Source organism: Leuresthes tenuis, unplaced genomic scaffold (assembly GCF_036924035.1).
Source record: "Leuresthes tenuis unplaced genomic scaffold, fLeuTen1.0.hap1 SCAF_17, whole genome shotgun sequence".
Taxonomy (NCBI): Eukaryota; Metazoa; Chordata; class Actinopteri; order Atheriniformes; family Atherinopsidae; genus Leuresthes; species Leuresthes tenuis.
Window position 1 is genome coordinate 29,922,767 of NW_027325371.1, and position 27,339 is coordinate 29,950,105.

General features: G+C 42.2%; 7 non-coding genes across 7 annotated transcripts; 2 read left to right on the forward strand and 5 right to left on the reverse strand.

The window, feature by feature from the left end:
• Positions 1-3,775: 3,775 nt before the first annotated feature.
• Positions 3,776-3,959, reverse strand: LOC140274228 (U2 spliceosomal RNA). Its single transcript, XR_011908201.1, has one exon. It is a non-coding gene; the product is annotated as a U2 spliceosomal RNA (small nuclear RNA).
• Positions 3,960-4,267: 308 nt separating this feature from the next.
• LOC140274345 (U5 spliceosomal RNA) lies at positions 4,268-4,381 on the reverse strand. The gene has a single exon (XR_011908308.1). It is a non-coding gene; the product is annotated as a U5 spliceosomal RNA (small nuclear RNA).
• Positions 4,382-13,253: 8,872 nt separating this feature from the next.
• Positions 13,254-13,367, forward strand: LOC140274126 (U5 spliceosomal RNA). Its single transcript, XR_011908107.1, has one exon. It is a non-coding gene; the product is annotated as a U5 spliceosomal RNA (small nuclear RNA).
• A 214-nt stretch (positions 13,368-13,581) lies between these two features.
• LOC140274107 (U2 spliceosomal RNA) lies at positions 13,582-13,770 on the forward strand. The gene has a single exon (XR_011908093.1). It is a non-coding gene; the product is annotated as a U2 spliceosomal RNA (small nuclear RNA).
• Positions 13,771-17,014: 3,244 nt separating this feature from the next.
• Positions 17,015-17,128, reverse strand: LOC140274303 (U5 spliceosomal RNA). Its single transcript, XR_011908269.1, has one exon. It is a non-coding gene; the product is annotated as a U5 spliceosomal RNA (small nuclear RNA).
• An 8,183-nt stretch (positions 17,129-25,311) lies between these two features.
• LOC140274240 (U2 spliceosomal RNA) lies at positions 25,312-25,495 on the reverse strand. The gene has a single exon (XR_011908212.1). It is a non-coding gene; the product is annotated as a U2 spliceosomal RNA (small nuclear RNA).
• Positions 25,496-25,803: 308 nt separating this feature from the next.
• On the reverse strand, positions 25,804-25,917 carry LOC140274346 (U5 spliceosomal RNA). The gene has a single exon (XR_011908309.1). It is a non-coding gene; the product is annotated as a U5 spliceosomal RNA (small nuclear RNA).
• Between the last annotated feature and the right edge of the window lie 1,422 nt (positions 25,918-27,339).

Genomic DNA, 27,339 nt, shown 5'->3' on the forward strand with positions numbered 1-27,339 from the left:
ATCATACAATGTCGGGACATCGCTCCTTGTCTTACCTGCTTTTTACAAACTTTAGTTGAACATTCACACCTTCTTGCAGCTGAACACCTCCGCTCCCGCTTTTGATGATGTATAGTCGGGCTTTTGAGCCTTTTCTTACCCGGTTTTTACAAATTATGGTTGGACATTCAGACCTTGCAGCCGAACACCTCCGCTCTCTCTTTTGATCATACATTGTTGGGCATTCGCACCTTGTCTTACCCGCTTTTTACAAACTATAGTCAGACATTCACACCTTGCAGCTGAACCTCCGCTCCCTGTTTTGATCATGTATGGTCTGGCAATACTACCTTTTCTTCCCCCGTTTGTGAGTAATTATGGCTGGACATTCACACCTACTTGCAGTCGAACTGCTCTGCTCCCGCTTTTGATTATGTTTGGTTTGGATATTCGAACCTTTTCTTAACTGCTTTTTACAAACCATGGTCGGACTTTCACACCTTCTTGTAGCCGAACAACTCCGCTCCCGCTATTGATTGTGTACAGTCGGGTATATTAACCTTTTCTTACCCGCTTTTTACCAACTATGGTCGGACATTCACACCGTCTTACAGCGGAACACCTCCGCTCCCGCTTTTTATGGTGTATAGTCGGGCATTCGAACCTTTTCTTACCCGCTATTTACAAACTATGGTAGGACATTCAAACCTTCGTGTATCCGAAAACCTCCGCTCCCTCTTTTGATCATACATTGTCGGACATTCGCACCTTTTCTTACCCACTTTTTACAAACCATGGTCGGACTGTCACACCTTCTTGTAGCCGAACACATCCGCTCCCGCTATTGATTGTGTACAGTCGGGTATTTTAACCTTTTCTTACCCGCTTTTTACCAAGTATGGTCGGACATTCACACCTCCGTACAGCGGAACACCTCCGCTCCCTCTTTTGATGGTGTATGTTCGGGCATTCAAACCTTTTCTTACCCGCTTTTTCCAAACTATGGTCGGCTATTCACAGCTTCCTCTCCACCATACTTGTATGGTGGGATATTCACACCCACTTGCATCCGAAAACCTCCGCCCCAATTTTGTTGATATTTAGTCGGACATTCGCACCTTACCCGCTTTTGGCAAACTATGGCCTTCTTGCAGCCAAACACCTCTGATCTCGCTTTTGATGATGTAAGGTTGGGCATTCAGACCTTGCTTCACCTGCTTTTCACCAAATATAGTCGGACATTCACACCCACTTGCATCCGAAGACCTCCGCCCCAAATTTTGTTGATATTTAGTCGGACATTCGCACCTTACCCGCTTTTGGCAAACTATGGCCTTCTTGCAGCCAAACACCTCTGATCTCGCTTTTGATGATGTAAGGTTGGGCATTCAGACCTTGCTTCACCTGCTTTTCACCAAATATAGTCGGACATTCACACCTTCTTGCAGCCGAACACTTCCGCTCCACCTTTTAGTGTTCTATCACACCTTTTTTTCACCGCATTTTATACATTATGGTTGGAAATTTTCAAACACTCTCATCCGAAGACCTCTCCTCCCGCTTTTGTTAATATATTTGAACTTTAGTCGGACATTCAAACCTTCCTGCAGCTGAACCACCTCCGCTCCCTGTTTTGATCATATATGGTCTGGCAATACTACCTTTTCTTACCCGTTTGTGAGTAATTATGGCTGGACATTCACACCTACTTGCAGCCGAACACAACCTCTCTCGCTTTTGATGATGTATGGACCGGCATTCTTACCTTTTCTAACACATTTTTCAGCAATTATGGTCGGATATTCACACCTACTCACAGCCGAACAACTCCGCTCCCGCATTTGATGGTGTATAGTCGGGCATTCTCACCCTTTCTCATCAGCTTTTTGCAAATTATGATCTGACATTCACACCTACTTGCAGTCGAACAGCTCTGCTCCCGCTTTTGATTATGTATGTTTGGATATTCGAACCTTTTCTTAACTGCTTTTTACAAACTTTGGTTGGACGTTCACACCTTCTTGTAGCCGAACACATGCACTCCTGCTTTTGATGATGTATGGTTGGGCATTCGCACCTTTTTTTTTACCCATTTTTCAGGTATTATGGGTGGACATTCACACCTTCTTGCAGCTGAACACCTCCTCTCCCACTTATGATCATGTGTGGTTTGATTTTCGAAAATTTTCTTTCATGTTTTCTAGCAATTATTGATGGACATTTAGACCTTCTTGCAGCTGAACACCACCTCTCCCGATTTTGATGATGTATGGACCGGCATTTTTACCTTTTCTAACACATTTTTCAGCAATTATGGTTGGAGATTCACACCTACTCACAGCCGAACAACTCCGCTACCGCATTTGATGGTGTATAGTCGGGCATTCTCACCCTTTCTCATCAGCTTTTTGCAAATTATGATCTGACATTCACACCTACTTCCAGTCGAACAGCTCTGCTCCCGCTTTTGATTATGTTTGGTTAGATATTCGAACCTTTTCTTAACTACTTTTTACAAACTTTGGTCGGATGTTCACAATATCTTGCAGCCGAACACCTCCGCTTCCGCTTTTGATGGTGTATATTCGGGCATACGAACCTTTTCTTACCTGCTTTTTACAAACCAAGGTCGGACTTTCACACCTTCTCTTAGCTGAACAACTCCGCTCCCTCTTTTGATTGTGTACAGTCGGGTAATTTAACCTTTTCTTACCCGCTTTTTACCATCTATGGTCGGACATTCACACAGTCTTACAGCGGAACACCTCCGCTCCCTCTTTTGATGATGTATGGTTAGGCATTCGCACCTTTTTTTACCCATTTTTCAGGTATTATGGGTGGACATTCACACCTTCTTGCAGCTGAACACCTCCTCTCCCACTTATGATCATGTGTGGTTTGATTTTCGAAAATTTTCTTTCATGTTTTCTAGCAATTATTGATGGACATTTAGACCTTCTTGCAGCTGAACACCACCTCTCCCGATTTTGATTATGTATGGACCGGCATTTTTACCTTTTCGAACACATTTCTAAATTGAGAAAGGAAATTATTTTAGAGGAAGCACTAGAGTTTAGATCCCACATTTGTTGATAGGCATTCATTTATTTCTTCACTTCTGATAAAAATGATAAGACTGACCTAAAGAATTGGAGGCCCATCACACTTTTAAACTTTGACTGTAAACTTTTTAGCAAGGTTTTAACGACACGGATGTCCTCTGTTTTAGAGGAGGTAATTCACCCAGACCAGGCTTGTGCCATCTCAGAGAGACAACTCACCGACAGCCTCGTACTGATTCGAGACATCATTGATTACGCTACAGACAGAAACACCCGGCTTGTCATCTTAAATTTAGACTTTGAAAAAGCTTTTGATCGGGTCTCTCATCAATATCTCTTTCAGGTGTTGCAGCCATCGAATAGGGCCCGATTGTTCCTACTTGGTGAGATTTGCTTGGTTGAGACGCTTGCTCCCCCCCCTTGCTCCTCGGCTGACCAAGTAGGAACAATCGGGCCCTATTCGATGGCTGCCTTGTCTTTTACTCTGTGCAAAAGACAAGGCAGCCACAAACACCACGGGAACACCGTATTGAGGCTTTGTTCTGACCACTCATTCGGTGTCGCGTTTCTTTCAAGCAATTCTCCCGGTTAGCCCACACTCGGCTCGCTCCCAGAGCTGTGTTAAAGTCTACTTCGCATTCACTCTCTTTTCTCAGCAGATTAAAAGAAAGTTTCATCTTGGGCTCCCTGAAACTTCCATCCTGCACCGCTGTTTGCTTTTTCACAAGAGCAGAGAAGAGCGCACCGTTCCCAGCGGCACTGCAGTACTGGGTCGATGCTTGGAGTGAACGGAGCAAGCTTCTTTTTCAACTCCTATTCTTAAAAATCCATTTAATATGTAGTCCTCGTATAGAGGATATATTAAACTGATAAGAACAGATACTACACTTGATCTTAGCCAAAAGGCCGAGAAGCGATAACTGTCCACTGTTTCAGGTCCGAGGGCCCTTGCTGGCACAATGCGCACTTGTAGCAGTGTTCTTTTTATGGCCATAGGTGGCCAGAGTGTCACGTTGCACCTCCGCCCACCCGCTGCACTGAGCACTCTTCAGCCCTTTTAAATGGTATAACTTTGCACTCCCGCATGCTCCAGCAAGCACCATTCAAGCAACAACTTTGCACTCCAGCTTCGAACATCGGCACAATCGCAACAAGTAAGGCGACTCTACTCAGAGAAGTCACACTGCACAGTAACAAGATTTCTTTTGCACAGACAGAAAGGGCTTCACCCGCAAAGGTAAAGCCTGCCAAAAATAGAAACAACTCATTAGTGCTGCTCTCCACGAAAGTCTTTAGTAAAAGGCGAAAGACTTGTATGTTATGAAGAGAAACCATAGTACGATTATCCGTCACTGCGGGAGCAGGGCATCAGGCTAGTTGCCATAGCCACCTTCCCCATGGTGAGCGTTGCTTGGTTGAAACGCTTGCCCCTGTGCAATCGACAAGGCAGCAACAAAAACACCACGGGAACACCGTATTGAGGGTTTGTTCTGACCGCTCATTCGGTTTCGCGTTTCTTTCAAGCAATTCTCCCGGTTAGCCCACACTCGGCTCGCTCCCAGAGCCGTGTTAAAGTCTACTTCGCATTCACTCTCTTTTCTCAGCAGACTCTTGGGATTTTATCTATAAAATGAATTCCTTCACTCAAACTATGTTAAAACTGCTTTGTCCTTCATATTTACCATGTCTAGAAAGATTTAAACAAAAAAAAAAACAACGTTGTACTTTGCAGTAAAAGAAAGAGCAAATCTAAAGTTTCAGGAATCCGAGAATAAGCTTACTTTCATGAGTTCTTCACGATTTCGGATTTTGCTATAAAATGAATTCCTTCACTCAAACTAAATTAAAACTGCTAAACCGCTAATCTGTTACATGTAAGGCAGATGTCAAATTCACCGAAATAGGATCTAAGGGTATTCGGCCAATCGAGCTGTAGCAGCTTTGGTAAAAGAGTATAAGTTGAAGAGTTTGTGAATAAAGGTGTGCGCACACATAGTGAGCAGTAGGAAAATAGGCAGGGAGCAATGCCGGCTGGGGTATGTGTTCTTGTATGTTGTCTGACTGTTTGATTTGAATGTGTTGTGTAAGTGTCCTGTTGAATGTTACATGTTTGGGCTTTGACACTTCACTGTGGTTGTTAACTGTGTGGTGTGTCCTGAAATGTTATATGTTTGGGCTGTGTGACATGCTTAATGCTTGTCAGTAGCTACCCACTTATTCATATATAGCAACTGACAACATAAGAAGTCTGGACATACTTTGATAGTAGTTGTAGAAGTATCCTTATTGATAATAGATAAACTAATTCATAGTGATAGAACAGTAGATGAACAGGTGCCTGCACATGTCTCACGAAAATAAAATGGGTGTATGATTGCTGACGGCAGAGCAATACTGCCAAGCTTATGAGTTCTTGTGGCAAACTTGATTCAGTGTCTTGACGTGTATACGCTGTTTCGCTGACTTGATTGTCACAAGAAACAAAGTGTGTTTGATAAGATCCGACCATTTTATTACGGGAGGATCAGTATGTATGGATTCTGATGTGACTGATAAACCCATTCGTATCGTAAGCATAATCTAATACGTGAGACAACGCCCTGGCACACAATCAAAAAAAAAAAGAGAGAGCGGTTTTGTGTCCCCACAGTCCATAATGTAGAAAAGAGAGAAAAAAGCCTTTCTGATTTGGTGTGTGTGCTCACAGTGCAGAGTGTAGAGAAAAGAGAGAAAAGAAAGCCGTTTTGGTGTCACGGGTGTTGTGACTTACACACACACATTTCTAAATTGAGAAAGGAAATTATTTTAGAGGAAGCACTAGAGTTTAGATCCCACATTTGTTGATAGGCATTCATTTATTTCTTCACTTCTGATGAAGTTTCAACAATAAACAACAAACTTTGTATTATGAGAAAGAACCAGACTCATTCTTCAGGAATCCGAAAATAAGCTCTATTTTACGAGTTATGCACGAATTCGGATTCTCCTATAAAACGAATTCCTTAACTCTAACCAAGTTAAGACTGCTTTGTCCTTCATATTCATTCATGTCTAATCAAGTTTCAACGATAAACAACGTTGTACTTTGTAGAATGAGAAAGAACTTCTTCAGCAATAAGCATCTCACGACATATGACGAAATATAGATTTTGCTATAAAATTAATTCCTTCTATCAGCCTGACTTAAAACTGTTTGTCCTCCTTATTTATCCACTTCAAATCAAGTTTCAACAATTAAAAAAATGTTGTAGTTTTAGAAAAAACAACTTAATCTTAAGCAATCATTATAAAAAGAGGGTAAGAAAAGGTGCAAATGCCAACCATACATCACTAAAAGGTGGAGCGGAAGTATTCGGCTGCAAGTAGGTGTGAATGTTCGACCATAATTTGTAAAAAGCGGGTAAGAAAAGGTTCGAATGCCCGACTATATATTAACAAAAGTGGGAGGAGAGGTCTTCGGATGAGAGTGGGTGAGAATTTCCAACCATAATCTATAAAATGCGGTGGAAAAAAAAGGTGTGAATACCCCATAGAACACTAAAAGGTGAAGCGGAAGTGTTCGGCTGCAAGAAGGTGTGAATGTCCGACTATATTTGGTGAAAAGCAGGTGAAGCAAGGTCTGAATGCCCAACCTTACATCATCAAAAGCGAGATCAGAGGTGTTTGGCTGCAAGAAGGCCATAGTTTGCCAAAAGCGGGTAAGGTGCGAATGACCGATTATACACCATCAACAAAAGTGTGGGCGGAGGTGTTCAGCTGCAAGAAGGTCTGAATGTCCAACAATAATTGCTAGAAAACATGAAAGAGAATTTTTGAATATCAAACCGCACATGATCATAAGCGGCAGAGGAGGTGTGCAGCTGCAAGAAGGTGTGAGTGTCCAACCATAATTACTGAAAAATGGGTAAGAAAAGGTTTGAATGCCCAACCATGCATCATCAAAAGCAGGAGTGGATGTGTTCGGCTACAAGAAGGTTTGAATGTCCAACCATAGTTTGTAAAAAGCGGGTTAGAAAAGGTTCGAATGCCCGAACATACACCATCAAAAGCAGAAGCGGAGGTGTTCAGCTGAAAGAAGGTCTGAATGTCCATCAGTAATTGCTAGAAAACATGAAAGAAAATTTTCGAATATCAAACCACACATGATCATAAGTGGGAGAGGAGGTGTTCAGCTGCAAGAAGGTGTGAATTTCCACCCATAATTACTGAAAAATGGGTAAGAAAAGGTGCAAGTGCCAACCATACATCACTAAAAGGTGGAGCGGAAGTATTCGGCTGCAAGTAGGTGCGAATGCTTGACAATGTATGATCAAAAGAGGGAGTGGAGGTTTTCGGCTGCAAGGTCTGAATGTCCAACCATAATTTGTAAAAACCGGGGAAGAAAAGGCTCGAAAGCCCGACTATACACCATCAAAAGCGGGAGCGGAGGTGTTCGGCTGCAAGTAGGTGTGAATGTTCGACCAAAATTTGTAAAAAGCGGGTAAGAAAAGGTTCGAATGCCCGACTATATGTTAACCAAAGCAGGAGGAGAGGTCTTCGGATAAGAGTGGGTGAGAATTTCCAACCATAATCTATAAAATGCGGTGAAAAAAAAGGTGTGAATACCCCATAGAACACTAAAAGCTGGAGCAGAAGTGTTCGGCTGCAAGAAGGTGTGACTGTTCGACTATATTTGGTGAAAAGCAGGTGAAGCAAGGTCTGAATGCCCAACCTTACATCATCAAAAACGAGATCAGAGGTGTTTGGCTGCAAGAAGGCCATAGTTTGCCAAAAGCAGGTAAGCTGCGAATGACCGACTAAATATCAACAAAAGTGGGGGCGGAGGTCTTCGGATGCAAGTGGGTGTGAATATCCCACCATACAAGTATGGTGGAGAGGAAGCTGTGAATGGCCGACCATAGTAAAAAGCGGGTGAGAAAAGGTGCGAATGTCCAATCATACATGATCAAAACAGGGAGCGGAGGTGTTTGGCTGCGACAAGGTGTGTATGTCCACCCATAATTAATGAAAAGCGGGCAACAAGTAGGTTACCCATCATCAAAAGCAGGAGTGGATGTGTTCGGCTACAAGAAGGTTTGAATGTCTGACCATAGTTTGTAAAAAGCGGGTAAGAAAAGGTTCGAGTGCCCGAACATACACCATCAAAAGAGGGAGCGGAGGTGTTCCGCTGTAAGACGGTGTGAATGTCCAACAATAGTTGGTAAAAAGCGGGTGAGAAAAGGTTAAAATACCCGACTGTACACAATCAATAGCGGGAGCGGAGTTGTTCGGCTACAAGAAGGTGTGAAAGTCCGACCATGGTTTGTAAAAAGCGGGTAAGAAAAGGTGCGAATGCCCGACAATGTATGATCAAAAGAGGGAGTGGAGGTTTTCGGCTGCAAGAAGGTCTGAATGTCCAACCATAATTTGTAAAAACCGGGGAAGAAAAGGCTCGAAAGCCCGACTATACACCATCAAAAGTGGGAGCGGAGGTGTTCAGCTTCAAGACGGTCTGAATGTCCATCAATAATTGCTAGAAAACATGAAAGAAAATTTTCGAATATCAAAGTGCACATGATCATAAGCAGGAGAGGAGGTGTTCAGCTGCAAGAAGGTTTGAATGTCTACCCATAATTACTGAAAAATGGGTAAGAAAAGGTGCGAATGCCTAACCATACATCATCAAAAGAGGGAGCGGAGGTGTTCCGCTGTAAGACGGTGTGAATGTCCGACCATAGATGGTAAAAAGCGGGTAAGAAAAGGTTAAATTACCCGACTGTACACAATCAAAAGAGGGAGCGGAGTTGTTCAGCTAAGAGAAGGTGTGAAAGTCCGACCTTGGTTTGTAAAAAGCGGGTAAGAAAAGGTTCGTATGCCCGAATATACACCATCAAAAGCGGAAGCGGATGTGTTCGGCTGTAAGATATTGTGAACGTCCGACCAAAGTTTGTAAAAAGCAGTTAAGAAAAGGTTTGAATATCTAACCATACATAAGAATGAGTCTTTTCCGCTGTAGAATGCCCGACTATAGACCATCAAATGCGGGAGCGGAGGTGTTCGGCTCTGAGTAGGTGTGAATGTCCGACCATAATTGCTGAAGAATGTGTTAGAAAAGGTAAGAATGCTGGACCATACATCATCAAAAGCGGTAGAGGTGGTGTTCGGCTTCAAAAAGGTGTGACTGTTCGACTAAAGTTTGTAAAAAGTGGGTAAGACAAGGTGCGAATGCCTGACAATGTATGATCAAAAGCGGGAGCGGAGGTGTTCAGTTGCAAGAAGGTCTACATGTCCATCAATAATTGCTAGAAAACATGAAAGAAACATTTCGAAAATCAAACCGCACATGATCATAAGTGGGATAGGAGGTGTTCAGCTGCAAGGTGTGAATGCCCACCCATAATTCCTGAAAAATTGGCAAAAAAAAGGTGTGAATGCCCAACCATACATCATCAAAAGCAGGAGTGGAAGTGTTCGGCTACAAGAAGGTGTGAACGTCCAACCAAAATATGTAAAAAGAAGTTAAGAAAAGGTTCGAATATCCAACCAAACATAATAAAAAGCGGGAGCAGACCTGTTCGACTGCAAGTAGGTGTGAATGTCAGATCATAATTTGCAAAAAGCTGATGAGAAAGGGTGAGAATGCCCGACTATACATCATCAAATGCCGGAGCGGAGTTGTTCGGCTGTGAGTAGGTGTGAATCTCCGACCATAATTGCTGAAAAATGTGTTAGAAAAGGTAAAAATGCCGGTCCATACATCATCAAAAGCGAGAGAGGTTGTGTTCGGCTGCAAGTAGGTGTGAATGTCCAGCCATAATTACTCACAAACGGGTAAGAAAAGGTAGTATTGCCAGACCATATATGATCAAAACAGGGAGCGGAGGTGGTTCAGCTGCAAGAAGGTTTGAATGTCAAACTAAAGTTCAAATATATTAACAAAAGTGGGAGGAGAGGTCTTTGGATGAAAGTGGTTGAAAATTTCAAACCATAATGTCTAAAATGCGGTGAAAAAAAAGGTGTGATAGAACACTAAAAGGTGGAGCGGAAGTGTTCGGCTGCAAGAAGGTGTTAATGTCCGACTATATTTGGTGAAAAGCAGGTGAAGCAAGGTCTGAATGCCCAACCTTACATCATCAAAAGCAAGATCAGAGTTGTTTGGCTGCAAGAAGGCCATAGTTTGCCAAAAGTGGGTAAGGTGCGAATGTCCGACTAAATATCAACAAAATTTGGGGCGGAGGTTTTCGGATGCAAGTGGGTGTGAATATCCCACCATACAAGTATGGTGGAGAGGAAGCTGTGAATAGCCGACCATAGTTTGGAAAAAGCGGGTAAGAAAAGGTTTGAATGCCCGAACATACACCATCAAAAGAGGGAGCGGAGGTGTTCCGCTGTACGAAGGTGTGAATATCCGACCATACTTGGTAAAAAGCGGGTAAGAAAAGGTTAAAATACCCGACTGTACACAATCAATAGCGGGAGCGGATGTGTTCGGCTACAAGAAGGTGTGACAGTCCGACCATGGTTTGTAAAAAGCGGGTATGAAAAGGTGCAAATGTCCGACAATGTATGATCAAAAGAGAGAGCGGAGGTTTTCGGATACACGAAGGTTTGAATGTCCTACCATAGTTTGTAAATAGCGGGTAAGAAAAGGTTCGAATGCCCGACTATACACCATAAAAAGCGGGAGCGGAGGTGTTCCGCTGTAAGACGGTGTGAATGTCCGACCATAGTTGGTAAAAAGCGGGTAAGAAAAGGTTAAAATACCCGACTGTACACAATCAATAGCGGGAGCGGAGTTGTTCGGCTACAAGAAGGTGTGAAAGTCCGACCATGGTTTGTAAAAAGCAGTTAAGAAAAGGTTCGAATATCCAACCAAACATAATCAAAAGCGGGAGCAGAGCTGTTCGACTGCAAGTAGGTGTGAATGTCCAGCCATAATTACTCACAAACGGGGGAAGAAAAGGTAGTATTGCCAGACCATACATGATCAAAACAGGGAGCGGAGGTTCAGCTGCAAGGTGTGAATGTCTGACTATAGTTTGTAAAAAGCGGGTAAGACAAGGTGCGAATGCCCAACAATGTATGATCAAAAGAGAGAGCGGAGGTGTTCGGCTGCAAGGTCTGAATGTCCAACCATAATTTGTAAAAACCGGGTAAGAAAAGGCTCGAAAGCCCGACTATACATCATCAAAAGCGGGAGCGGAGGTGTTCAGCTGCAAGAAGGTGTGAATGTTCGACTAAAGTTTGTAAAAAGCTGGTAAGACAAGGAGCGATGTCCCGACATTGTATGATCAAAAGCGGGAGCGGAGGTGTCCAGCTGTGAGTAGGTGTGAATGTCCGAGCATAATTGCTGAAAAATGTGTTAGAAAAGGTAAGAATACTGGACCATACATCATCAAAAGCGGGAGAGGTGGTGTTCGGCTGCAAGAAGGTGTGAAAGTCAGACAATGGTTTGTAAAAAGCGGGTAAAAAAAAGGTTCGAATGCCCGAATATACATCATCAAAAGCGGAAGCGGAGGTGTTCGGATGCAAGAAGGTGTGAACGTCCGACCAAAGTTTGTAAAAAGCAGTGAAAAGCGAGAAAAAGCATTTCGTGAGTTCTGCATGATTTGGGATTTTGCTTATAAAATGCATTACTTCACTCAAACTATGTTAAAACTGATTTGTCCTTCATATTTACCATGTCTAGAAATATTTAAACAAAAAAACAACGTTGTACTTTGCAGTAAAAGAAAGAGCAAATCTAAAGTTTCAGGAATCCGAGTATAAGCCTGCTTTCATGAGTTCTGCACGATTTCGGATTTTGCTATAAAATGAATTGCTTTGCTCAAACCAAGTTAAAACTGCTTTGTCCTTCCATATTCATCAATGTCTAGATCGACTTCAACAAAGAAAAACATTGGACTTTGCAGTAGAAGAAGTTGAAATCCATCTACACATTGATAAATATGAAGGACAAAGCAGTTCCCACTTGCCCATAAGAAAATAAGCTTATTCTCGGATTCCTGATCCTTCAGTGTTGCTCTTTCTTCTACTGCAAAATACAATGTTGTTCTTTGTTGAAGTCGATCTAGACATTGATAAACATGAAGGAAAAAGCAGTTTTAACTTGGTTTGAGTGAATGAATTCATTTTATACATAAAATCCGAAATCGTGCAGAACTCATGAAAATAAGCTTATTCTCGGATTCCTAAAACTTTTGATTGGCTCTTTCTTTTACTGCAAAGTACAACGTTGTTTTTTTGTTTAAATCTATCGAGACATTGATAAATATGAAGGTAAAAGCCGTTTTAACATAGTTTGAGTGAAGGAATTGATTTTATAGATAAAATCCCAAATCATGCAGAACTCCTCAAAAGGGGCGTATGGCTTAATCACAAGTGTGGTTCTTTCTCATTCAGGGTAGTATGAGGAAGTTTATGCTTGAAATATATGTAGAAATGGGTACAAATGAAATACAAAGCAGTGTTAACTTAGTTTGAGTGAAGGAATTCATTTTATACATAAAATCCCAAATCATGCAGAACGTATGAAAAGAAGCTTATTCTCGGATTCCTGATCCTTCAGTGTTGCTCTTTCTTCTACTGCAAAATACAATGTTGTTCTTTGTTGAAGTCGATCTAGACATTGATAAATATGAAGGAAAAAGCAGTTTTAACTTGGTTTGAGTGAATGAATTCATTTTATACATAAAATCCGAAATCGTGCAGAACTCATGAAAATAAGCTTATTCTCGGATTCCTAAAACTTTTGATTTGCTCTTTCTTTTACTGCAAAGTACAACGTTGTTTTTTTTTGTTTAAATCTTTCTAGACATGGTAAATATTAAGGACAAAGCAGTTTTCACATAGTTTGAGTGAAGGAATTCATTTTATAGATAAAATCCCAAGAGTCTGCTGAGAAAAGAGAGTGAATGCGAAGTAGACTTTAACACGGCTATGGGAGCGAGCCGAGTGTGGGCTAACCAGGAGAATTGCTTGAAAGAAACGCGACCCCGAATGAGCGATCAGAACAAAGCCTCAATACGGGATTCTCGTGGTGTTTTTGTTGCTGCCTTGTCTTTTGCACAGAGTAAAAGACAAGGCAGCCATCGAATAGGGCCCGATTGTTCCTACTTGGTCAGCCGAGGAGCAAGGGGGGGGGAGCAAGCGTCTCAACCAAGCAAAGCTCACCATGGGGAAGGTGGCTATGCCAACAAGCCTCATGCCCTGCTCCCGCAGTGACGGATAATCGTACTCTGGTTTCTCTTCATAACGTACAAGTCTTTCGCCTTTTACTAAAGATTTCTGTGGAGAGCAGCACTAATGAGTTGTTTCTATTTTTGGCAGGCTTTACCTTTGCGGTTGAAACCCTTTCTGTCTGTGCAAAAGAAATCTTGTTACTGTGCAGAGTGACTTCTCTGAGTAGAGTCGCCTTACTTGTTGCGACTGTGCCGATGTTCGAAGCTGGAGTGCAAAGTTGTTGCTTGAATGGTGCTTGCTGGAGCATGCGGGAGTGCAAAGTTATACCATTTAAAAGGGCTGAAGAGTGCTCAGTGCAGCGGGTGGGCGGAGGTGCAACGTGACACTCTGGCCACCTATGGCCATAAAGATCAAGTGTAGTATCTGTTCTTATCAGTTTAATATGTCCTCTATACGAGGACAACATATTAAATGGATTTTTAAGAATAGGAGTTGAAAAAGAAGCTTGCTCCGTTCACTCCAAGCCTCGACCCGGTACTGCAGTGCCGCTGGGAACGGTGCGCTCTCCTCTGCTCCTGTGAAAAAGCAAACAGCGGTGCAGGATGGAAGTTTCAGGGAGCCCAAGATGAAACTTTCTTTTAATCTGCTGAGAAAAGAGAGTGAATGCGAAGTGGACTTTAACACGGCTCTGGGAGCGAGCCGAGTGCGGGCTAACCGGGAGAATTGCTTGAAAGAAACGCGACACCGAATGAGTGGTCAGAACAAAGCCTCAATACGGTGTTCCTGTGGTGTTTGTGGCTGCCTTGTCTTTTGCACAGAGTAAAAGACAAGGCAGCCATCGAATAGATTGTTTCTACTTGGTCAGCCGAGGAGCAGGGGGGGGGGGCAAGCGTCTCAACCAAGCAAAGCTCACCAAGTAGGAACAATCGGGCCCTTTTCGATGGCTGCAACACCTGAAAGAGATATTGATGCGAGACCCAATCAAATGCTTTTTCAAAGTCTAAATTTAAGATGACAAGCCGGGTGTTTCTGTCTCTAGCGTAATCAATGATGTCTCGAATCAGTACGAGGCTGTCGGTGAGTTGTCTCCCTTAGATGGCACAAGCTTGGTCTGGGTGAATTACCTCCTCTAAAACAGAGGACATCCGTGTCGCTAAAACCTTGCTAAAATGTTTACAGTCAAAGTTTAAAAGTGTGATGGGCCTCCAATTCTTTAGGTCAGTCTTATCATTTTTTTTATAAAGTAGAGTCACTATTCCCACTCTAAAACTGTCAGGCAGTCGGTCGAGTTTTTCAAAATCTTTAAAAACATCTAAAATGTCTGATGATAAAAGGTCCCAATAGGTCAGATAGAATTCTGCAGGAAGCCAGTCTAAACCCGGAGCTCGACTTCTCTTAAAACCTGTTAGGCATTTTTTTAACTCTAAAGCAGTAAAATTCTGTGTCAAGTGTGCATTCTCTTTTACGGTTTTGTCAACGAATTTTAAGATTTCTGCCGATGTTTCCAAGTGCACTGGTTTCTCTTTGTACATGTTACTATAAAAGGTATGTACAGTTTCAATCATCTCTTGTGTGGATTTTGTTAAAAACCCATCTTCTCTTTTTAGATTTTGAATACACTCCTTTTTATTTATAACTTTCTTTCTTTTTCACCTTCCTCAATTTCCTGCTCCCTGCTTCTTACAAAAATTCCTTTACTCTTTATTTCTGCTAAAACTGACATTTCCTTTTTGACATCTTTGATTTCTTCTTTAAAGTCTATGCCACACTGATTTAGTTTAAAGTAGCGCTGTAAGCGTTTATGTAGTCCCATCATACATCTATTCTCTTTCCTTTTTTTACGTTTACCTTGCTGTTTAAAAAAAGTCTGGGTCGTTTCCTTCACCATTTCCCACCATTGTGCATGTGTTTCGTAGAGGTCTTGAAGGGTCTGCCACTCTTTATAACATTCCCTGTACTGACTGACTATGATTTCATCCTCCAACAGGGAACAGTTGAGTTTCCACAGACCACTTCCTACCGTCACACCAGAAGGGGGTGAAAGGGTGCAGGAGAGCATAAGGTGGTCTGAAAAGAAAACAGGGGTTAATCTAACATCAGTGGGTGGGCAATCTCTAGTAAAGAAATAATCAATGCGAGAGGCTCTGGTGCCATCATGACTAAACCAGGTGAAGCCCTCCTCTCTGGGATGCATGGTTTTAAAACAGTCAGTAAGCTTAAAATCCCTGCATATGCCCTGAAGTAAAATCGAAGTCTTATCCACTTTAAAATCTACCCCTGCTCTTTTTCTATCTTTCCTGCTCAAGATACAGTTAAAATCCCCTCCTACAACTAAAGGTACTTGCCCTAGCATGTAAAGCTGTATATCTTCTAAAAGGTCATACCTTTCATTTTTTCCATTGAAACCATAAATATTTAAGAGGTTAAAGTCTTGCCCCATAAAATTCAAGTGTGCTAAAAGTGCCCGTCCGTCTCTCACCACTGTGCTACCTTTCACCAGAACATGCAGATTTTTAATTAGAATGGCCACACCATCATTTTTATTTTGATTTGAGCCACTCCATATCGATAAATGGGGCCACATTTCCTCCCATTGTCTATGGTTTTTTAAAAAAGGTAGTCCACATTCTTGTATTAAAAACACATCTGATTTTATGGAGTCTAAGAAGGATAAAATACTCTGGGCTCTTGTCTTTGATTTCACACTTCTCACATTTAGTGTTGAGAAGGTGAGAACCATTAAAAGCATAAAGGAAAGTAGGTATGTCATTTTCGTTTTTCTAAGTTATCAAAACAAATTACACACAGGTTATTTCTTGGGAAACTAGCTCTTCCTTCATTTCTTTAGGTGAAAAGTGAGTAGGGTGATCTATATTTCCTTTTCGGACTCTCGGTGTTGGCCTCTGACGCAATGTTGCATTTAACTTTGAGTCCCTGGGGGTTGATTGCAGAGCTGAAGTTAAAAAGGAGACCTCATTTGGTGAGTCGGAGGGGAAGACTCTAGGTTCTTCCACTGAAGAACTGTCTGAAAGGGACCTAACCCTCCCCCTCTTCTCTGATACCACTGGGGAATCAGAGGCTCAGATGCCGTCCTCTTCGGCTGTTGACCTTCGGGGAGGTGAGTATCTTCACTAGACTCACCTGTCTGCTCTTCCTCCTCATTTAGCGTAGCTCCACCCTCTGCCTGTGAATTCTCACAGACTTCAACACTGAGTGGTGAGGCCTCTACAGGCCCCTCCCCTTTTTGCTCCTCACTTCCAATCCAAGCTTTTGGCGGGAAGTTTGAATTTATTGGGTCAACCTCTTCACTTTGTTTACCAACTGCCACCTTTGGTCCTTCTCTTTGTTGGCTTGACTGTGGCTTTACCGTCTTTAATTTGTTGGCAAAAGATTTAGGGCAATCTCTGAAGAGGTGATTTAATTCTCCACAGAGATTACATTTCCTGCCATTTGGACACTCTCCAAAAGTTTGCCCAATTTCTCTGCTCTTCCCACATAACACCTTGGTACAAGCCTCAACCAGGTGCCCATGCTCACCACACTTGCGGCAGAACTTGGGCTGCCCCTGGTAGTGGATGTAACCTCGGTTTTCAAGGTGGCCAGAGTGTCGCCCAACCGCTGCACTGAGCACTCTTCAGCCATTTTAAATGGTATAACTTTGCACTCCCGCACGCTCCAGCAAGCACCATTCAAGCAACAACTTTGCACTCCAGCTTCGAACATCGGCACAGTCGCAACAAGTAAGGCGACTCTACTCAGAGAAGTCACTCTGCACAGTAAGAAGATTTCTTTTGCACAGACAGAAAGGGCTTCACCCGCAAAGGTAAAGCCTGCCAAAAATAGAAACAACTCATTAGTGCTGCTCTCCACAGAAATCTTTAGTAAAAGGCGAAAGACTTGTACGTTATGAAGAGAAACCAGAGTACGATTATCCGTCACTGCGGGAGCAGGGCATCAGGCTAGTTGGCATAGCCACCTTCCCCATGGTGAGCTTTGCTTGGTTGAGACGCTTGCTCCCCCCCCCCCTTGCTCCTCGGCTGACCAACTAGGAACAATCGGGCCCTATTCGATGGCTGCCTTGTCTTTTACTCTGTGCAAAAGACAAGGCAGCAACAAAAACACCACGAGAATCCCGTAATGAGGCTTTGTTCTGATCGCTCATTCGGTGTCGCGTTTCTTTCAAGCAATTCTCCCGGTTAGCCCACACTCGGCTCGCTCCCATAGCCGTGTTAAAGTCTACTTCGCATTCACTCTCTTTTCTCAGCAGACTCTTGGGATTTTATCTATAAAATTAATTCCTTCACTCAAACTATGTGAAAACTGCTTTGTCCTTAATATTTACCATGTCTAGAAAGATTTAAACAAAAAAAACAACGTTGTACTTTGCAGTAAAAGAAAGAGCAAATCTAAAGTTTCAGGAATCCGAGAATAAGCTTACTTTCATGAGTTCTTCACGATTTCGGATTTTGCTATGAAATGAATTCCTTCACTCAAACTAAATTAAAACTGCTAAACCGCTAATCTGTTATATGTAAGGCAGATGTCAAATTCACCGAAATAGGATCAAAGGGTATTCGGCCAATCGAGCTGTAGCAGCTTCGGTAAAAGAGTATAAGTTGAAGAGTTTGTGAATAAAGGTGTGCGCACACATAGTGTGCTGTAAGAAAATAGGCAGGGAGCAATGCCGGCTGGGGTATATGTTCTTGTATGTTGTCTGACTGTTTGATTTGAATGTGTTGTGTAAGTGTCCTGTTGAATGTTACATGTTTGGGCTTTGACACTTCACTGTGGTTGTTAACTGTGTGGTGTGTCCTGAAATGTTATATGTTTGGGCTGTGTGACATGCTTAATGCTTGTCAGTAGCTACCCACTTATTCATATATAGCAACTGACAACATAAGAAGTCTGGACATACTTTGATAGTAGTTGTAGAAGTATCCTTATTGATAATAGATCACTAATTCATAGTGATAGAACAGTAGATGAACAGGTGTTTGCACATGTCTCACGGAAATAAAATGGGTGTATGATTGCTGACGGCAGAGCAATACTGCCAAACTTATGAGTTCTTGTGGCAAACTTGATTCAGTGTCTTGACGTGTATACGCTGTTTCGCTGACTTGATTGTCACAAGAAACAAAGTGTGTTTGATAAGATCCGACCATTTTATTACGGGAGGATCAGTATGTATGGATTCTGATGTGACTGATAAACCCATTCGTATCTTAAGCATAATCTAATACGTGAGACAACGCCCTGGCACACGATAAAAAAAAAAAAAGAGAGAGAGCGGTTTTGTGTCCCCACAGTCCATAATGTAGAAAAGAGAGAAAAAAGCCTTTCTGATTTGGTGTGTGTGCTCATAGTGCAGAGTGTAGAGAAAAGAAAGCCGTTTTGGTGTCACGGGTGTTGTGACTTACACACACACATTAATAAATTGAGAAAGGAAATTATTTTAGAGGAAGCACTAGAGTTTAGATCCCACATTTGTTGATAGGCATTCATTTATTTCCTCATTTCTGATGAAGTTTCAACAATAAACAACAAACTTTGTATTATGAGAAAGAACCAGACTCATTCTTCAGGAATCCGAAAATAAGCTCTATTTTATGAGTTATGCACGAATTCGGATTCTCCTATAAAAAGAATTCATTAACTCAAACCAAGTTAAGACTGCTTTGTCCTTCATATTTATTCATGTCTAATCAAGTTTCAACGATAAACAACGTTGTACTTTGTAGAATGAGAAAGAACTTCTTCAGCAATAAGCATCTCTCGACATATGACGAAATACAGATTTTGCTATAAAATTAATTCCTTCTATCAGCCTGACTTAAAACTGTTTGTCCTCCTTATTTATCCACTTCAAATCAAGTTTCAACAATTAAAAAAAAATTGTAGTTTGAGAAAGAACAACTTAATCTTCAGCAATCAGTATAAAAAGAGGTGCAAATGCCAACCATACATACCTAAAAGGTGGAGCGGAAGTATTCAGCTGCAAGTAGGAGTGAATGTTCGACCATAATTTGTAAAAAGCGGGTAAGAAAAGGTTCGAATGCCCGACTATATATTAACAAAAGCGGGAGGAGAGGTTTTCGGATGAGAGTGGGTGAGAATTTCCAACCATAATCTATAAAATACGGTGAAAAAAAATATGTGAATGCCTCATAGAACACTAAAAGCGGAAGTGTTCGGCTGCAAGAAGGTGTGAATGTCCGACTATATTTGGTGAAAAGCAGGTGAAGCAAGGTCTGAATGCCCAACCTTACATCATCAAAAGCGAGATCAGAGGTGTTTGGCTGCAAGAAGGCCATAGTTTGCCAAAAGCGGGTAAGGTGCGAATGACCGACTAAATATCAACAAAAGTGGGGGCGGAGGTCTTCGGATGCAGGTGGGTGTGAATATCCCACCATACAAGTATGGTGGAGAGGAAGCTGTGAATGGCCGACCATAGTAAAAGGCGAGTGAGAGAAGGTGCGAATGTCAAACCATACATAATCAAAACAGGGAGCGGAGGTGTTCTGCTGTAAGAAGGTGTGAATGTCCGACCATGGTTTGTAAAAAGTGGGTAAGAAAAGGTGCGAATGCCCGACAATGTATGATCAAAAGAGGGAGTGGAGGTTCTCGGCTGCAAGAAGGTCTGAATGTCCAACCATAATTTGTAAAAACCGGGGAAGAAAAGGCTCGAAAGCCCGACTATACACCATCAAAAGTGGGAGCGGAGGTGTTCAGCTGCAAGACGGTCTGAATGTCCATCAATAATTGCTAGAAAACATGAAAGAAAATTTTCGAATATCAAACTGCACATGATCATAAGCGGGAGAGGTGTTCAGCTGCAAGAAGGTGTGAATGTCTACCCATAATTACTGAAAAATGGGTAAGAAAAGGTGCGAATGCCTAACCATACATCATCAAAAGAGGGAGCGGAGGTGTTCCGCTGTAAGACGGTGTGAATGTCCGACCATAGATGGTAAAAAGCGGGTAAGAAAAGGTTAAATTACCCGACTGTACACAATCAAAAGAGGGAGCGGAGTTGTTCAGCTAAGAGAAGGTGTGAAAGTCCGACCTTGGTTTGTAAAAAGCGGGTAAGAAAAGGTTCGTATGCCCGAATATACACCATCAAAAGCGGAAGCGGAGGTGTTCGGCTGCAAGATATTGTGAACGTCCGACCAAAGTTTGTAAAAAGCAGTTAAGAAAAGGTTCAAATATCTAACCAAACATAATCAAAAGCGGGAGCAGAGCTGTTCGACTGCAAGTAGGTGTGAATGTCAGATAATAATTTGCAAAAAGCTGATGAGAAAGGGTGAGAATGCCCGACTATACACCATCAAATGCGGGAGCGGAGTTTTTCGGCTGTGAGTAGGTGTGAATCTCCGACCATAATTGCTGAAAAATGTGTTAGAAAAGGTAAGAATGCCGGTCCATACATCATCAAAAGCGAGAGAGGTTGTGTTCGGCTGCAAAAAGGTGTGACTGTTCGACTAAAGTTTGTACAAAGTGGGTAAGACAAGGTGCGAATGCCTGACAATGTATGATCAAAAGCGGGAGCGGAGGTGTTCAGCTGCAAGAAGGTCTACATGTCCATCAATAATTGCTAGAAAACATGAAAGAAACTTTTCGAAAATCAAACCGCACATGATCATAAGTGGGATAGGAGGTGTTCAGCTGCAAGGTGTGAACGTCCACCCATAATTCCTGAAAAATGGGCAAAAAAAAGGTGTGAATGCCCAACCATACATCATCAAAAGCAGGAGTGGAAGTGTTCGGCTACAAGAAGGTGTGAACGTCCAACCAAAATATGTAAAAAGCAGTTAAGAAAAGGTTCGAATATCCAACCATACATAATCAAAAGCGGGAGCAGAGCTTTTCGACTGCAAGTAGGTGTGAATGTCAGATCATAATTTGCAAAAAGCTGATGAGAAAGGGTGAGAATGCCCGACTATACATCATCAAATGCGGGAGGGGAGTTGTTCGGCTGTGAGTAGGTGTGAATCTCCGACCATAATTGCTGAAAAATGTGTTAGAAAAGGTAAAAATGCCGGTCCATACATCATCAAAAGCGAGAGAGGTTGTGTTCGGCTGCAAGTAGGTGTGAATATCCAGCCATAATTACTCACAAACGGATAAGAAAAGGTAGTATTGCCAGACCATATATGATCAAAACAGGGAGCGGAGGTGGTTCAGCTGCAAGAAGGTTTGAATGTCCGACTAAAGTTCAAATATATTAAAGAAAGCGGGAGGAGAGGTCTTCGGATGAGAGTGGTTGAAAATTTCCGACCATAATGTATAAAATGCGGTGAAAAAAAGGTGTGATAGAACACTAAAAGGTGGAGCGGAAGTGTTCGGCTGCAAGAAGGTGTGAATGTCCGACTATGTTTGGTGAAAAGCAGGTGAAGCAAGGTCTGAATGCCCAACCTTACATCATCAAAAGCGAGATCAGAGGTGTTTGGCTGCAAGAAGGCCATAGTTTGCCAAAAGCGGGTAAGGTGCGAATGTCCGACTAAATATCAACAAAATTTGGGGCAGAGGTCTTCGGATGCAAGTGGGTGTGAATATCCAACCATACAAGTATGGTGGAGAGGAAGCTGTGAATAGCCGACCATAGTTTGGAAAAAGCGGGTAAGAAAAGGTTTGAATACCCGAACATACACCATCAAAAGAGGGAGCGGAGGTGTTCCGCTGTACGAAGGTGTGAATGTCCGACCATAGTTGGTAAAAAGCGGGTAAGAAAAGGTTAAAATACCCGACTGTACACAATCAATAGCGGGAGCGGAGTTGTTCGGCTCCTAAAAGGTGTGAAAGTCCGACCATGGTTTGTAAAAAGCGGATAAGAAAAGGTGCGAATGTCCGACAATGTATGATCAAAAGAGAGAGCGGAGGTTTTCGGATACAAGAAGGTTTGAATGTCCCACCATAGTTTGTAAAAAGCGGGTAAGAAAAGGTTCGAATGCCCGAACATACACCATCAAAAGAGGGAGCGGAGGTGTTCCGCTGTAAGAAGGTGTGAATGTCAGACCATAGTTGCTAAAATGCGGGTAAGAAAAGGTTAATATACCCGACTGTACACAATCAATAGCGGGAGCGGAGTTGTTCGGCTACAAGAAGGTGTGAAAGTCCGACCCTGGTTTGTAAAAAACAGTTAAGAAAAGGTTCGAATATCCAAACCAAACATAATCAAAAGCGGGAGCAGAGCAGTTCGACTGCAAGTAGGTGTGAATGTCCAGCCATAATTACTCACAAACGGGGGAAGAAAAGGTAGTATTGCCAGACCATACATGATCAAAACAGGGAGCGGAGGTTCAGCTGCAAGGTGTGAATGTCTGACTATAGTTTGTAAAAAGCGGGTAAGACAAGGTGCGAATGCCCAACAATGTATGATCAAAAGAAAAACATTGGACTTTGCAGTAGAAGAAGTTGAAATCCATCTACACATTGATAAATATGAAGGACAAAGCAGTTCCCACTTGCCCATAAGAAAATAAGCTTATTCTCGGATTCCTGATCCTTCAGTGTTGCTCTTTCTTCTACTGCAAAATACAATGTTGTTCTTTGTTGAAGTCGATCTAGACATTGATAAATATGAAGGAAAAAGCAGTTTTAACTTGGTTTGAGTGAATGAATTCATTTTATACATAAAATCCGAAATCGTGCAGAACTCATGAAAATAAGCTTATTCTCGGATTCCTAAAACTTTTGATTGGCTCTTTCTTTTACTGCAAAGTACAACGTAGTTTTTTTGTTTAAATCTATCGAGACATTGATAAATATGAAGGTAAAAGCCGTTTTAACATAGTTTGAGTGAAGGAATTGATTTTATAGATAAAATCCCAAATCATGCAGAACTCCTCAAAAGGGGCGTATGGCTTAATCACAAGTGTGGTTCTTTCTCATTCAGGGTAGTATGAGGAAGTTTATGCTTGAAATATATGTAGAAATGGGTACATATGAAGGACAAAGCAGTGTTAACTTAGTTTGAGTGAAGGAATTCATTTTATACATAAAATCCCAAATCATGCAGAACGTATGAAAAGAAGCTTATTCTCGGATTCCTGATCCTTCAGTGTTGCTCTTTCTTCTACTGCAAAATACAATGTTGTTCTTTGTTGAAGTCGATCTAGAGATTGATAAATATGAAGGAAAAAGCAGTTTTAACTTGGTTTGGTTTGAGTTTTGGCAAACTATGGCCTTCTTGCAGCCAAACACCTCTGATCTCGCTTTTGATGATGTAAGGTTGGGCATTCAGACCTTGCTTCACCTGCTTTTCACCAAATATAGTCGGACATTCACACCCACTTGCATCCGAAGACCTCCGCCCCAAATTTTGTTGATATTTAGTCGGACATTCGCACCTTACCCGCTTTTGGCAAACTATGGCCTTCTTGCAGCCAAACACCTCTGATCTCGCTTTTGATGATGTAAGGTTGGGCATTCAGACCTTGCTTCACCTGCTTTTCACCAAATATAGTCGGACATTCACACCTTCTTGCAGCCGAACACTTCCGCTCCACCTTTTAGTGTTCTATCACACCTTTTTTTCACCGCATTTTATACATTATGGTTGGAAATTTTCAAACACTCTCATCCGAAGACCTCTCCTCCCGCTTTTGTTAATATATTTGAACTTTAGTCGGACATTCAAACCTTTCTGCAGCTGAACCACCTCCGCTCCCTGTTTTGATCATATATGGTCTGGCAATACTACCTTTTCTTACCCGTTTGTGAGTAATTATGGCTGGACATTCACACCTACTTGCAGCCGAACACAACCTCTCTCGCTTTTGATGATGTATGGACCGGCATTCTTACCTTTTCTAACACATTTTTCAGCAATTATGGTCGGATATTCACACCTACTCACAGCCGAACAACTCCGCTCCCGCATTTGATGGTGTATAGTCGGGCATTCTCACCCTTTCTCATCAGCTTTTTGCAAATTATGATCTGACATTCACACCTACTTGCAGTCGAACAGCTCTGCTCCCGCTTTTGATTATGTATGTTTGGATATTCGAACCTTTTCTTAACTGCTTTTTACAAACTTTGGTTGGACGTTCACACCTTCTTGTAGCCGAACACATGCACTCCTGCTTTTGATGATGTATGGTTGGGCATTCGCACCTTTTTTTTTACCCATTTTTCAGGTATTATGGGTGGACATTCACACCTTCTTGCAGCTGAACACCTCCTCTCCCACTTATGATCATGTGTGGTTTGATTTTCGAAAATTTTCTTTCATGTTTTCTAGCAATTATTGATGGACATTTAGACCTTCTTGCAGCTGAACACCACCTCTCCCGATTTTGATGATGTATGGACCGGCATTTTTACCTTTTCGAACACATTTCTAAATTGAGAAAGGAAATTATTTTAGAGGAAGCACTAGAGTTTAGATCCCACATTTGTTGATAGGCATTCATTTATTTCTTCACTTCTGATAAAAATGATAAGACTGACCTAAAGAATTGGAGGCCCATCACACTTTTAAACTTTGACTGTAAACTTTTTAGCAAGGTTTTAACGACACGGATGTCCTCTCTTTTAGAGGAGGTAATTCACCCAGACCAGGCTTGTGCCATCTCAGAGAGACAACTCACCGACAGCCTCGTACTGATTCGAGACATCATTGATTACGCTACAGACAGAAACACCCGGCTTGTCATCTTAAATTTAGACTTTGAAAAAGCTTTTGATCGGGTCTCTCATCAATATCTCTTTCAGGTGTTGCAGCCATCGAATAGGGCCCGATTGTTCCTACTTGGTGAGATTTGCTTGGTTGAGACGCTTGCTCCCCCCCCTTGCTCCTCGGCTGACCAAGTAGGAACAATCGGGCCCTATTCGATGGCTGCCTTGTCTTTTACTCTGTGCAAAAGACAAGGCAGCCACAAACACCACGGGAACACCGTATTGAGGCTTTGTTCTGACCACTCATTCGGTGTCGCGTTTCTTTCAAGCAATTCTCCCGGTTAGCCCACACTCGGCTCGCTCCCAGAGCTGTGTTAAAGTCTACTTCGCATTCACTCTCTTTTCTCAGCAGATTAAAAGAAAGTTTCATCTTGGGCTCTCTGAAACTTCCATCCTGCACCGCTGTTTGCTTTTTCACAAGAGCAGAGAAGAGCGCACCGTTCCCAGCGGCACTGCAGTACTGGGTCGATGCTTGGAGTGAACGGAGCAAGCTTCTTTTTCAACTCCTATTCTTAAAAATCCATTTAATATGTAGTCCTCGTATAGAGGATATATTAAACTGATAAGAACAGATACTACACTTGATCTTAGCCAAAAGGCCGAGAAGCGATAACTGTCCACTGTTTCAGGTCCGAGGGCCCTTGCTGGCACAATGCGCACTTGTAGCAGTGTTCTTTTTATGGCCATAGGTGGCCAGAGTGTCACGTTGCACCTCCGCCCACCCGCTGCACTGAGCACTCTTCAGCCCTTTTAAATGGTATAACTTTGCACTCCCGCATGCTCCAGCAAGCACCATTCAAGCAACAACTTTGCACTCCAGCTTCGAACATCGGCACAATCGCAACAAGTAAGGCGACTCTACTCAGAGAAGTCACACTGCACAGTAACAAGATTTCTTTTGCACAGACAGAAAGGGCTTCACCCGCAAAGGTAAAGCCTGCCAAAAATAGAAACAACTCATTAGTGCTGCTCTCCACGAAAGTCTTTAGTAAAAGGCGAAAGACTTGTATGTTATGAAGAGAAACCATAGTACGATTATCCGTCACTGCGGGAGCAGGGCATCAGGCTAGTTGCCATAGCCACCTTCCCCATGGTGAGCGTTGCTTGGTTGAAACGCTTGCCCTTGTGCAATCGACAAGGCAGCAACAAAAACACCACGGGAACACCGTATTGAGGCTTTGTTCTGACCGCTCATTCGGTTTCGCGTTTCTTTCAAGCAATTCTCCCGGTTAGCCCACACTTGGCTCGCTCCCAGAGCCGTGTTAAAGTCTACTTCGCATTCACTCTCTTTTCTCAGCAGACTCTTGGGATTTTATCTATAAAATGAATTCCTTCACTCAAACTATGTTAAAACTGCTTTGTCCTTCATATTTACCATGTCTAGAAAGATTTAAACAAAAAAAAAAACAACGTTGTACTTTGCAGTAAAAGAAAGAGCAAATCTAAAGTTTCAGGAATCCGAGAATAAGCTTACTTTCATGAGTTCTTCACGATTTCGGATTTTGCTATAAAATGAATTCCTTCACTCAAACTAAATTAAAACTGCTAAACCGCTAATCTGTTACATGTAAGGCAGATGTCAAATTCACCGAAATAGGATCTAAGGGTATTCGGCCAATCGAGCTGTAGCAGCTTTGGTAAAAGAGTATAAGTTGAAGAGTTTGTGAATAAAGGTGTGCGCACACATAGTGAGCTGTAGGAAAATAGGCAGGGAGCAATGCCGGCTGGGGTATGTGTTCTTGTATGTTGTCTGACTGTTTGATTTGAATGTGTTGTGTAAGTGTCCTGTTGAATGTTACATGTTTGGGCTTTGACACTTCACTGTGGTTGTTAACTGTGTGGTGTGTCCTGAAATGTTATATGTTTGGGCTGTGTGACATGCTTAATGCTTGTCAGTAGCTACCCACTTATTCATATATAGCAACTGACAACATAAGAAGTCTGGACATACTTTGATAGTAGTTGTAGAAGTATCCTTATTGATAATAGATAAACTAATTCATAGTGATAGAACAGTAGATGAACAGGTGCCTGCACATGTCTCACGAAAATAAAATGGGTGTATGATTGCTGACGGAAGAGCAATACTGCCAAGCTTATGAGTTCTTGTGGCAAACTTGATTCAGTGTCTTGACGTGTATACGCTGTTTCGCTGACTTGATTGTCACAAGAAACAAAGTGTGTTTGATAAGATCCGACCATTTTATTACGGGAGGATCAGTATGTATGGATTCTGATGTGACTGATAAACCCATTCGTATCGTAAGCATAATCTAATACGTGAGACAACGCCCTGGCACACAATCAAAAAAAAAAAGAGAGAGCGGTTTTGTGTCCCCACAGTCCATAATGTAGAAAAGAGAGAAAAAAGCCTTTCTGATTTGGTGTGTGTGCTCACAGTGCAGAGTGTAGAGAAAAGAGAGAAAAGAAAGCCGTTTTGGTGTCACGGGTGTTG